Below are 14,175 nucleotides of genomic sequence, written 5' to 3' on the forward strand. Positions count from 1 at the left end.
AATTCTTATTTAACCTGGTTTTAATATCATCAAGGCTCATACTTTCCCAACTACCAGCATGCATAGCTCTACATTTGTGCTTGGATTTCTACTAACACTATTAATTCTGTTTATTCAGTATGTTTATCTTCAATATGTAATCGCGAGAAGTGTCCTTGAATTTAAATCAATCCAATACACTTGTAGCCATGCACAGTGCTTGAGGAAAGGTTCTCATCTATTTTGCTTAATATATCATTAATTTTAATATTCCGCTTCGCCTTTTTCCCATATACACCCTCTTAGCCAGGGCTAAATATTGCACTAATGAGTAAAGCATTAATGACTGAAAAATCCCCCCACACATTTATGCAGATGTGACACACTTTTTTTAAAATCAGGAAATATAATTTTGGAGCTTTAGAATTAAAATTGTGGTTGCTGTGGAAGAAAATAATGAAATGGAAGTAAAGATGCTGCTGACAATTTTCTTCTTAGGCACAGGAAAAGGTAGAAAGCTGTCACTCAGTAGCTGGTGGGTGGTAAAACCTGCATCTCATGAATACAAAGGACTCCAATATCTCACTGCACAAAAACATAAACATAATTACACATGACTGAAACCATGAAAAAATATGTTGGCGACTACTTTTTATGTTGATTTTAGAAGGGCAGTCAGACAGGGTTCCTTTTAGAGGTATTTACACTTTTGTAATCATATTTATATGAAAAAATGCAAACATATCTGCCCAAGTATTTTTTTAAAGATGCACATTTATCAAAGTTTTTATCCTCTTAATATATTTTAGTCATCATATTATACAGCACTGTGCATTTACAATTGCTCATTTTGCATTTCTACCAAGATAATTCTTCTCTTTTCCATTAAGTTTATGACATCACATCATTAAAAACTGACTAGCTGAATCCTAAGCTCAATGTAGAAATAAAAGTCACTGGCAGGGGGAGGAAGGAACAGCTGGGTCAGTAGTTGAAGAGGGGATGTTAAATGGAGGGGCAAGAGACTTTCTGATTCTACATGGATCAGAGAAAAGAATAGAATTAGCTGGGTGGAAAGGCAAAATGAGCAAGTGTAAGTACACAGTGCTATATAATATGATGATTGCAATATATTTTAAGAGGATACAAACTTTGCTAGGAGTGCTTCTTTAAGAAAGAATATTGATGTGTATGCGTGTTTGATCACCATTCTGTCATAGTAGTGGTCACACCCAAAATGCATCAGTGACTTTTTGACTTCTTACACATGTCCAGGTGAATATTTTAAATTGACCAAATCAATTTAGAGAGTTTTATCAATTTGAGGGCAGGATATCATTTATTTTATTCTTTTACAATCTTTGGTCAATGTACAAGATCAATTCCTCCAGCATCAACTGTTGCTGGATCGGCGAGATGAGTCAGCCACTTTTTCATATTTTTTTCTTTTCACTCACTAACAATAATGGCTTTCTATAGTCTTATTCAGCAATTTAATTGTACTCCTTCCCCTCTGAATCCTCTATTTGGGTGCCACTACCACACAGTACGTGAGTCATTGATAAGACACTTTACAGAAAGATCAAACTAATTTAGGTTAATATTACCTTTCATATTATAATGTGTCTTATGAACTAAAATAAGATAAATACATATTTCATTAGAAATAGAGTTTTAATTTAGAATCTTTATGATTAAATGCTGCAAATGCAAACAACTTAATTTTAATTTACAGTATTCCATGCTGGATTTGTGAGACTATTGAATGACAGAAATTATATCTACAAGCTATAATAATAGTAAGTTGAATAATACATTTTTTATTTTCTTTAGTATTATAGAACCTCAAACAGTCCTAAATTAGAAAAGCTCAATATATTGTTTTAATAATCATTTGCTTTGATTTGAATATGTTCTTTTACCTTAAATTTAAATATCAGAAAATACTAAATTATGGTACATTTGCATTCTGTCATATTTTGCTACATATATGTTTTCCTTAATTGGACTTTGAAATAATTAAACGTTTTAGAAAGGAGGCAGTTTTAAAAGTTAATGAGGTGGTGGCTGGATGAATTAGAACTTTTGAAAGAATTTTCTTAATATATTATGTAAACATAGCTCATGACAAATGGCAGAGCACATGGAGTTTTAATGCACTATTAAATTGTAACTGTCCTGGGTAAAGAAATACACAAATAGACGGCCAAAGAAACTTACTGTAATACATCACCTACTCATAAATAATAGGTACCTGTCAGGGAAAAACTGCTTTCTAAGCAATAATTCAATTTAAAAAGTTGTTTGACTACTGCATTGTGATTCTGGGAAAGGTCATTGTAGTTATATGAAATGTAACTAAAAGTAGCATAGACTCTGTTGAAAGGTAAGGAAAAATAAGTAATAAAATAAGGAAGCTTTTTTTTTCTTTGAATAATAAGCATGAAAACAATAAAATTAGAATATTAAAACTGCTAAAATAATAATAATAATAATAATAATAATAATAATAATAATAATAATAATTGTATTTACAGTACAGACCAAAAGTTTGGACACACCTTCTCATTTAAATTTTTTTCTATATTTTCATGACTATGAAAATTGTACATTCACACTAAAGGCATCAAAACTATGAATTAATGTCAGATCTTATGGATCTCCTAAAAGTGAACCCGCAGAACCATGACAATGAACCTCCCAAGGGTGAGCTGGCCTGATGGACCACCCCCAATACAGGGAGCATTAGGGGCAGGCCCAAGCGAGACTATTGCCGCAAAAGCTGATACAGGGGAACAGGAAGTAGGAGAGGAAAGATGTGGAAGTGGCTAAGGCAGAGACACAGGACAGAGTGACAGTGACTGAAACACAGAGTGGACTGGATATGGCGGACGCCCAGGACAGGCAGAGTATGACGGAGACACAGGATGAGCTGGATATGGCGGACAGACTGGATATGGCAGAAACACAGGACGGGCAGGATATGGCCGACAGACTGGAAATGGGGAGACACTGGACAAGCAGGATATGGTGGATGACCAGGACTGAGACGGTAAGGCGTAGACACAAGACGGACACAGTATCGCACTGGAGGGAAACAAAGCACAGAGGGACCTTGGTCAAGTGAGGACAAATGACAAACAGGCAAAGGAGAGAGGGATAGGCTACCTGATAAAGGAAGCGTCAGTAGAATTTCCAGATTAGGAAGCCAGCAGCATCAAGGAAAGGAGGAGCAGAACAAATGAAGGTCGGGCAGAGGGAGTGCGTGTGCGCCGCTGGAGCCGGACGGAGGAGTGCGCACGCGCCTCCACCAGGAACTAGAAGCCAGCAAGGAGACTAGAAGCCAGCAAGGAGACTAGAAGTCAGGAGGCCAGGCGGCGCGCGGACACAGCGGGGATGCGCAGAGCCGGACAAGCATGCCGGGAGCCGGAGAAGACCCAGCCGGAGAAGCAGCATTGGGAGAAGCGCATCGGGAGAGGTAACTATACTGCAAACCAGGTGCGGCATGCGTCACAATTAAAACAGGTGGAATTATAAACTTAACAAAAAGTGTGTAACAACTGAAATTATGTCTTATATTCTAGGTTCAAAGTAGCCACCTTTTGCTTTGATGACTGCTTTGCACACTCTTAGCATTCTCTTGATGAGCTTCAAGAGGTAGTCACCGGGAATGGTCTTCCAACAGTCTTGAAGGAGTTCCCAGAGATGCTTAGCACTTGGTGACCCTTTTGCCTTCACTCTGCGGTTCAGATCACCCCAAATCATCTCAATTGGGTTTAGGTCTGGTGACTGTGAAGGCCAGGTCATCTGGCGTAGAACCCCATTACTCTCATTCTTGGTCAAATAGCCCTTACACAGCCTGAAGGTGTGTTTGGAGTCATTGTCCTGTTGAAAAATAAAAGATGGTCCAACTAAATGCAAACCGGATGGAATAGCATGCCGCTGCAAGATGCTGTGGTAGCCATGCTGGTTCAGTATGCCTTCAATTTTGAATAAATCCCCAACAGTGTCACCAGCAAAGCACCCCCATACCATTGCACCTCCTTCTCCATGCTTCACGGTGGGAACCAGGCATGTAGAGTCCATCCATTCACCTTTTCTGCATCACACAAAGACACGGTGATTGGAACCAAAGATTTCAAATTTGGACTCATCAGAACAAACACAGATTTCCACTGGTCTAATGTTCATTCCTTGTGTTCTTTAGCCCAAACAAGTCTCTTCTGCTTGTTGCCTGTCATTAACAGTGGTTTCCTAGCAGCTATTTTACCACGAAGGCTTGCTGCACAAAGTCTTCTCTTAACAGTTGTTGTAGAGATGTGTCTGCTGCCTGAACTCTGTGTGGCATTGACCTGGTCTCTAATCTGAGCTGCTATTAACCTGCAATTTCTGAGGCTGGTGACGTCCTTTTCTGGGGCAGTCCTCATGTGAGCCAGTTTCTTTGCAGCGCTTAATGGTTTTTGCCACTGCAGTTGGGGACACTTTCAAAGTTTTCCCAATTTTTCTGACTGACTGACTGACTGACCTTCATTTCTTAAAGTAATGATGGCCACTCATTTTTCTTTACTTAGCTGCTTTTTTCTTGCCATAATACAAATTCTAACAGTCTATTCAGTAGGACTATCAGCTGTGTATCCACCAGACTTCTGCAGAACACAACTGATGGTCCCAACACAATTTATAAGGCAAGAAGTCCCCCTTATTAAACCTGACAGGGCACACCTGTGAAGTGAAAACCATTCCGGTGACTACCACTTAAAGCTCATCAATAGAATGCCAAGATTGTGCAAAGCAGTCATCAAACCAAAAGGTGGCTACTTTGAAGAACCTAGAATATAGGACATAATTTCAGTTGTTTCACACTTTTTTGTTAAGTATATAATTCCACATGTGTTAATTCATAGTTTTGATGCCTTCAGTGTGAATGTACAATTTTCATAGTCATGAAAATACAGAAAAATCTTTAAATGAGAAGGTGTGTCCAAACTTTTTGTCTGTACTGTATGTAGTGCCAACATACTCCACAATACTTTATCATTAAAAGTGGACATGTACAAACACGGATATGTACAAACACTATGGTGCACTGAACCCCAGCCTGACTGGTGATTCTAGCCTTATAGTGAAAGAAGGGAAATCTAGTGGGCACGTTCACTGCAACTTCCCATACGCAACCCAAAAAGTACTCTCTGGTTGGAATATCACCGGTGTGTTGTGATGGGCGAACCCAAACAGTAAAGTTCGGGGTCCTTACCGAGCACCTACTCCTTGGGCACGGACAACGAACATGGACTTTTCCAGGAAGCCCATGTTACTGTTTGCGTTTGGCACCCTGAACATCGGGTGTTTCACACTCTGTCATCTGCATGACAGCACAAGAAACATGGCCGGCTCTGATTGGTGATAAGTTTATTACCACTGGTCAGAGCACCAGCAATGTGTCTGGTGGTAAAAAGTTTACCGCTGGTCAAATAAGTGTCTACTGATGGGAATATTATTCCCATCAGCCTACGCCTGCTGTCACTATAACAGCGAGAGGAGGTGCCGCTTATAGGAATACTCATCAGCCAGTGACTATGATATAAAAAAGTAAATACATTTAAAAATGACTTGGTGTCTGTTCTCTTTTTGATAACCAGAATGGCAAAACTGACCGCTGCGGGCTGCAACCTTCAACTATCAGCTTTATCATGACTGTTTTTCAACAATAGAGGGGTCCCCACACTGTTTTTTTGAATTATTTAGATAAATCTTTTTAAAAAAGACATGGGGTCCCCATCATTTTTGACAACCAGCAAAGCTAAAGCAAACGGCTTGAGGCTAGTATTCTCAGGCTGGTAAGGAGCCATGGATATTGACACCCCTAGCCTGAAAATAGCAGCCTACAGTTGCCCAAGAAAAGGGTGCATCTATTAGATATGCAAATTCTGGCACTTTGCTTAGCTCTTCCGACTTGCCTTGTGGTGGTGGCAAGTGGGGCAATAGTTATAGGGTTGATGTGACCTTCTTATTGTCAGATGACATCAAGCATACAGGTGAGTAATGGAAAGGCACCTACAAGACGCCTCTCCATTACTAATCTCAGTCATATTGTAAATAAAAACACCCAGAACAAAGTCCTTTATTTGAAATAAAATTTACCCCGTTTTACCAATTTATTTAAAAGTAACAAATACAGTTATAATCACTTTCACCCATTCTACTTAAGCCCTTGTCCCCTGTAAAAGACAGAAAATAATAAAGAACAAAAATACTCACCTTACACCTAATCCACTGATGCCCATGTCCCCTCTAAAAAATGAAAATAGTGAACAACCAAATTCCTCACGTGTCTGAAGTGCATCTAATCTTTACTGTCCCAGGACAATTCGGATGATTTGGAGAGCGGTCACTGGACCGCTCTCCCCGCCAGCCGGAACACACTCACAGGAGCATAATAGCCCAGGTGTGTTCACTTACAGCACAATCTTTTAAAATATATAGTGGGGAAAAAAGTATTTAGTTAGCCACCAATTGTGCAAGTTCTCCCACTTAAAAAGATGAGAGAGGCATGTAATTGACCTCATCGGTAGACAATAACTATGAGAGTCAAAATGAGAAAGCAAATCTAGAAAATCATCTTGTTTGATTTGGCAAGATTTATTTTGCAAATTATAGTGGAAAATAAGTATTTGGTCATTAACAAAAGTTAATCTCAATATTTTGTTATATATCCTTTGCTGTCAATGACAGAGGTCAAATGTTTTCTGTAAGTCTTCACAAGGTTGGCATACACTGTTGGTGGTATGTTGAACAATTCTTCCATGCAGAACTAGATCAGTAATGTTTTGAGCTTGTTGCTGGGCAACATGGACTTTCAACTCCTTCCATAGGTTTTCTATGAGGTTTAGATTTGGAGACTGGCTAGGCCACTCCAGGACTCTCATATACTTCTTACGAAGCCACTCCTTCGTTGCCCTGGTGTTGTGCTTAGGATCATTATCATGCTGAAAGCCCATCCACGTTTCATCTTCCATGTCCTTGCTGATGGAAGGAGGTTTGCACTCAAAATCTCAAAATACATGGCTCAATTCATTCTTTCATGTACACGGATCAGTCATCCTGGTCCCTTTGTAGAGAAACCACCCCAAAGCATGATGTTGCCACCCCCATGCTTCACATTAGGTATGGAGCACTTTGGATGCCACTCAGCATTCTGTCTCCTCTAAACACAATGAGTTTTGTTTCTACCAAACAGTTCTACTTTGGTTTCATCAGACCATATGACATTCTCTTAATACTCTTCTGAATAATCCAAATGCTCTCTAGTAAACTTCAGATGGGCCTGAACGTGTAGTGGCTTAACCCCTTTACCCCCAAGGGTGGTTTGCACGTTAAGGACTGGGCCAATTTTTACATTTCTGACCACTGTCCCTTTATGAGGTTATAACTCTGGAAAGCTTCAACGGATCCCGGTGATTCTGACATTGTTTTCTCATGACATATTGTACTTCATGATAGTGGTAAAATTTCTTTGATATTACCTGCGTTTATTTGTGAAAAAAATGGAAATATGGCGAAAATTTTGAAAATTTTGCAATTTTCCAAATTTGAATTTTTATGCAATCAAATCACAGAGATATTTCACACAAAATACTTAATAATTAACATTTCCCACATGTCTACTTTACATCAGCACAATTTTGGAACCAAAATTTTTTTTGTTAGGGAGTTATAAGGGTTAAAAGTTGACCAGCAATTTCTCATTTTTACAACACCATTTTACTTTAGGGACCACAACTCATTTGAAGTCACTTTGAGGGGTCTATATGATAGAAAATACCCAAGCGTGACAACATTCTAAAAACTGCACCCCTCAAGGTTCTCAAAACCACATTCAGGAAGTTTATTAACCCTTCAGGTGTTTCACAGGAATTTTTGGAATGTTTAAATAAAAATTAACATTTAACTTTTTTTCACAAAATATTTACTTCAACTCCAATTTGTTTTATTTTACCAAGGGTTACAGGAGAAAATGGATGCCAAACCTTGTTGTACAATTTCTCCGGAGTACGCCGATACCCCATAAGTGGAGGTAAACCACTGTTTGGACGCATGGTAGAGCTCGGAAGGGAAGGAGCGCCATTTGACTTTTTAATGCAAAATTGACTGGAATTGAGATGGGACGCCATGTTGCGTTTGGAGAGCCACTGATGTGCCTAAACATTGAAACCCCCCACAAGTGACACCATTTTGGAAAGTAGACCCCCTAAGGAACTTATCTAGAGGTATGGTGAGCACTTTGACCCAACAAGTGCTTCAAAGAAGTTTATAATGCAGAACCGTAAAAATAAAAAATCATTTTTTTTTCACAAAAATTATCTTTTCGCCCCCAATTTTTTATTTTCCCAAGGGTAAGAGAAGAAATTGGAACCAAAAAGTTGTTGCACAATTTGTCCTGAGTACTCTGATACCCCATATGTGGGGGTAAACCACTGTTTGGGCGCATGGGAGAGCTCGGAAGGGAAGGAGCGCCATTTGACCTTTCAATGCAAAATTGACAGGAATTGAGATGGGACGCCATGTTGCGTTTGAAGGGCCACTGATGTGCCTAAACATTGAAACCCGCCACAAGTGACACCATTTTGGAAAGTAGACCCCCTAAGGAACTTATCTAGAGGTGTGGTGAGCACTTTGACCCACCAAGTGCTTCACAGAAGTTTATAATGCAGAACCGTAAAAATAAAAAATCATTTTTTTTCACAAAAATTATCATTTCACCCCCAATTTTTTATTTTCCCAATGGTAAGAGAAGAAATTGGAACCAAAAAGTTGTTATACAATTTGTCCTGAGTACGCTGATACCCCATATGTGGGGGTAAACCACTGGGCACATGGGAGAGCTCGGAAGGGAAGGAGCGCCGTTTGACTTTTCAATGCAAAATTCACAGGAATTGAGATGAGACGCCATGTTGCGTTTGGAGAGCCACTGATGTGCCTAAACATTGAAACCCCCCACAAGTGACACCATTTTGGAAAGTAGACCACCTAAGGAACTTATCTAGATGTGTTGTGAGCACTTTGACCCACCAAGAGCTTCACAGAAGTTTTTAATGCAGAGCCGTAAAAATTAAACAAAATTTTTTTCCCACAAAAATTATTTTTTAGCCCCAGTTTTGTATTTTCCCAAGGGTAACAGGAGAAATTGGACCCCAAAAGTTGTTGTGCAATTTGTCCTGAGTGCGCTGATACCCCATATGTGGGGGGAACCACCGTTTGGGCGCATGGGAGGGCTCGGAAGGGAAGGAGCGCCATTTGGAATGCAGACTTAGATGGAATGGTCTGCAGGCGTCACATTGCGTTTGCAGAGCCCCTAATGTACCTAAACAGTAGAAACCCCCCACAAGTGACCCTACATTGGAAACTAGACCCCCCCACGAACTTATCTAGATGTGTTGTGAGAACTTTGAGCCCCCAAGTGTTTCACTACAGTTTATAACGCAGAGCCGTGAAAATAAAAAATCTTTTTTTTTCCCACAAAAATTATTTTTGCCCCCAGTTTTGTATTTTCCCAAGGGTAACAGGAGAAATTGGACCCCAAAAGTTGTTGTCCAATTTGTCCTGAGTACGCTGATACCCCATATGTTGGGGTAAACTCCTGTTTGCGCACACGGGAGAGCTCGGAAGGGAAGGAGCACTGTTTTACTTTTTCAACGCAGAATTGACTGGAATTGAGATCGGACGCCATGTCGCATTTGGAGAGCCCCTGATGTGTATAAACAGTGGAAACCCCCCAATTATAACTGAAACCCTAATCCAAACACACCCCTAACCCTATTTCCAAAGGTAACCCTAACCCCACACCTCTAACCCAGACACACCCCTAACCCTAATCCCAACCCTATTCCCAACCGCAAATGTAATCCAAACCCTAACCCTAACTTTAGCCCCAACCCTAACTGTAGCCTTAACCCTAACTGTAGCCTTAACCCTAACTGTAGCCTTAACCCTAGCCCTAACCCTAGCCCTAACCCTAACCCTAGCCCTAACCCTAGCCCTAACCCTAACCCTAACCCTAGCCCTAACCCTAGCCCGGACCCTAACCCTAGCCCTAGCCCTAACCCTAGCCCTAACCCTAATGGGAAAATAGAAATAAATACATTTTTTAATTTTTTAATTTTTTCCTAACTAAGGGGGTAATGAAAGGGGGTTTGATTTACTTTTATAGCAGGTTTTTTAGCGGATTTTTATGATTGGCAGCCGTCACACACTGAAAGACGCTTTTTATTGCAAAAATTATTTTTTGCGTTACCACATTTTGAGAGCTATAATTTTTCCATATTTGAGTCCACAGAGTCATGTGAGGTCTTGTTTTTTGCGGGACGAGTTGACGTTTTTATTGGTAACATTATCGGGCACGTGACATTTTTTGATTGCTTTTTATTCCGATTTTTGTGAGGCAGAATTACCAAAAACCAGCTGTTCATGAATTTCTTTTGGGGGAGGCGTTTATACCGTTCCGCATTTGGTAAAATTGATAAAGCAGTTTTATTCTTCGGGTCAGTACAATTACAGGAACACCTCATTTATCTCATGTTTTTAATGTTTTGGCGCTTTTATACGATAAAAACTATTTTATAGAAAAAATAATTATTTTTGCATCGCTTTATTCTGAGGACTATAACTTTTTTATTTTTTTGCTGATGTTGCTGTATGGTGGCTCGTTTTTTGCGGGACAAGATGATGCTTTCAGCGGTACCATGGTTATTTATATCCATCTTTTTGATCGCGTGTTATTCCACTTTTTGTTCGGCGGTATGATAATAAAGTGTTGTTTTTTGTTTTGTTTTTTTTTTTTCTTACGGTGTTTACTGAAGAGGTTAACTAGTGGGACAGTTGTATAGGTCGGGTCGTTACGGACGCGGCGATACTAAATATGTGTACTTTTATTGTTTTGTTTTTTTATTTAGATAAAGAAATTTATTTTTTATGGGAATAATTTTTTTTTTTTTCATTATTTAGGATTTTTTTAAAAAATTTTTTTACACACTTGTAAATTTTTTTTTTAACTTTTTTACTTTGTCCCAGGGGGGGACAATACAGATCGGTGATCTGCCAGTTTGCACAGCACTCTGACAGATCACCGATCTGTCAAAGAGCGCTGCAGCTTTACCAAGTGCCTGCTCTGAGCAGGCACTTGGTAAGCCACCTCCCTCCCTGCAGGACCCGGATCCGCGGCCATCTTGGATCTGGGACTTGCTGCAGGGAGGAAGTTAGGAGACCCCCGGAGCAACGCGATCACATCGCATTGCTGCGGGGGTCTCAGGGAAGCCCGCAGGGAGCCCCCTCCCTGCGCGATGCTTCCCTATACCGCCGGCACATCGCGATCATGTTTGATCGCGGTGTGCCGGGGGTTAATGTGCCGGGGGCGGTCCGTGACCGCTCCTGGCACATAGTGCCAGATGTCAGCTGCGATAAGCAGCTGACACCCGGCCGCGATCGGCCGCGCTCCCCCCGTGAGCGCGGCCGATCGCCTATGACGTACTATTCCGTCCATGGGAAGTAGGGCCCACCCCACATGGACGGAATAGTACGTCTAATGGCAGAAAGAGGTTAAAGGGAAGGTGGCAGCAGTTTTCTTGTATTTTGTTTTTTTTGTGAAATTAAGCTTAAAATATTAATTAAAATGTATTAATGCAATGTTTGCACTGTTTGCAAACATTTCTATATGATAAATATGATATATTTTTCTACAAATATACATATTTACCACTAGGGGGAGCATTTTCCATTTTAGACCTTAAGCAGCTATAGTAAGATTTAGCAGCTCTGCCCCAGGGATATTAGACCACCCAAAAGGGGAGGGAAATGGTGATGTCAGCAGTTACTGCCCCAATTTTGCTTCTAATAGTTAAGAATGAAGAGCAGAATCACAGGGCAGTACCGTTTTGTGTGTAACTGCCCTGTGACTTGCTATCACCAGCAGTTACTGCATCAGAGGCACAGCTTGTTTACAGAGGAGCAGAACACAGTGGGCTCAGCAGCATTTTTTGTGAATAACATTCTTGCCATCCCCTTCCCCCACCTTAACCCCTGTCCTGTCAGCTGCCCTCCCTGCTCTCTCTCTCCAGGTGTCACCTCCCTCTCTGCAGACTGTGAGTGCAGCTTACTGGAGATCACAGGGACTGTGTGTGATGGGGAGGGGGAGACATGGCAGGAGAAACACACAGGACAGCATGTGAGGAGCAGAGGACTTGTGCCTGTCTGGAGTACAGAGGAGCAGTGAGGGCTTCTTCTGTCCTGAGATAGAGAGCACAGGGCTATAATAAAATGGCAGCTAGTCACACCTCCACCAGTGAGTTGTGCAGCCCACAGAAGTGTGCCCAGCTCACTGCTAATGCTGCTGCAATGTTACAGATAGGGTCAGCGCTAGTCTATTATCTCCTATGTCCATGGGGTGCTGTAATCTGACACTGATAGTGACGTGCTACTGCTGCAAAACCAAGATGTCAGCCCCCAGTGCATTCTTTAAACTCATATAACACATGAAATCTGTTTCACATTAATTTCAAACTTGCTTAAAGCAGCATGTTATGCTACATTACAGGGATTTATTAATGACCTACAAATGCGGTACCTTCCCTTTAAGCAGGGGGGCATGTTTGGCACTACAGTATTTGAGTCCCTAGCGGCGTAGTGTGTTACTGATGGTAGCCTTTGTTACAGTGGTCTCAGCTCTATGCAGGTCATTCACTAGGTCCTCTGTGTGGTTCTGGGATTTTTGCACACTGTTTTTGTGATCATTTTCACCCCATGGGGTGAGATCTTGCGTGGAACCCCAGATCAAGGGAGATCATCAGTGGTCTTGAATGTCTTCCATTTTCTTATTATTGCTCCCACAGTTGATTTCATCACATCAAGGTGCTTGCCTATTGCAGATTCAGTCTTCCAAGCCTGGTGCAGGGCTACAATTTTGTTTCTGGTGTCAACTCTTTTGTCTTCATCATAGTGGCGTTTGGAGTGTGACTGTTTGAGGTTGTGGACAGGTGTCTTTTATACTAATAACAAGATCAAACAGGTGCCATTACTACAGGTAATGAGTGGAGGACAGATGAGCCACTTAAAGAAGAAGTTACACGTCTGTGAGAGCCAGAAATCTTGCATGTTTTTAGGAGGCCAAATACTTATTTTCCACCATAATTTGCAAAAGAAAGCTTTCCAAATCAGACAAGGTGATATTCTGGATTTGTTTTCTCATTTTAACTCTCATAGTTCTGGTCTACCTATGATATCAATTACAGGCCTCTCTCATCTTTTTAAGTGGGAGAACTTGCACAATTGGTTGCTGACTAAATATTTTTTTCTCCACTGTATATATTTTTTAAACTGTTTTTGTCCCTTCTTTATAGGAATCTGCGTTCAACTGATCACTTGTTATAGTTGCAGCAATATTACATTATTGCAGTAGATCACTAAAATCACTGTTTCTTAATAAGCCCAGTATGTGGTTGTGCTTCACACAAGTAACAATAAAGAGGTTTGGGGGATTATCAGTATAAAGTGATAACAATGCTCTGGGAAATTGGGTGCCCAAAACAGTGCATCCTTGGGATAACACACCTTAAGTGGCACCACTGTACATTTCATGTCAGGAAGGGGTTACACATATCTAATCTACAGAAGATACCATGAAGTTGAGGTTAGAGATAAGCAAATTAATTTCATGAAAATCCAATTTATGACATGTTTTGTGGAATTTTTTGGACCTGGTGAATTTTAACAATGTGCAATTTAATATGAATATGACTATTTTTTGCAATGAAGGAGTTTGAAAGCCACAACTCTCCTTGGGAATGAGAAGTGGGCTTCCCTATAAAGCGTCCCTAAAAAGCCTTGCAGATATCACATCACATGGTTTATAGCAGTCTGTTTGAAGGAACTATAATGGCATAAATAAAAACAGGCCATTTTGGGATAAATTTGGATACTGAGACACAGCTCACAGCCAAAAAATAAAGTTAAGGAGGGAAAAACAAAAGTTGTAAAATAGTGGCAGTGGTGAAAATAGTGTCCTTTATGGATAAAAAGAGAATACAGAGATTCAATTGTTTGGCAGGAGAGACAGTGAAAGTGAGAAATATAGGAGAGCTGGGAGCAATGATAGATAACAAATAGTGATTATAGTGCAGATGTGCCTGCATCTTGATTACACAATTA

This window comes from Ranitomeya imitator, chromosome 3 (assembly GCF_032444005.1).
Source record: "Ranitomeya imitator isolate aRanImi1 chromosome 3, aRanImi1.pri, whole genome shotgun sequence".
Classification (NCBI taxonomy): Eukaryota; Metazoa; Chordata; class Amphibia; order Anura; family Dendrobatidae; genus Ranitomeya; species Ranitomeya imitator.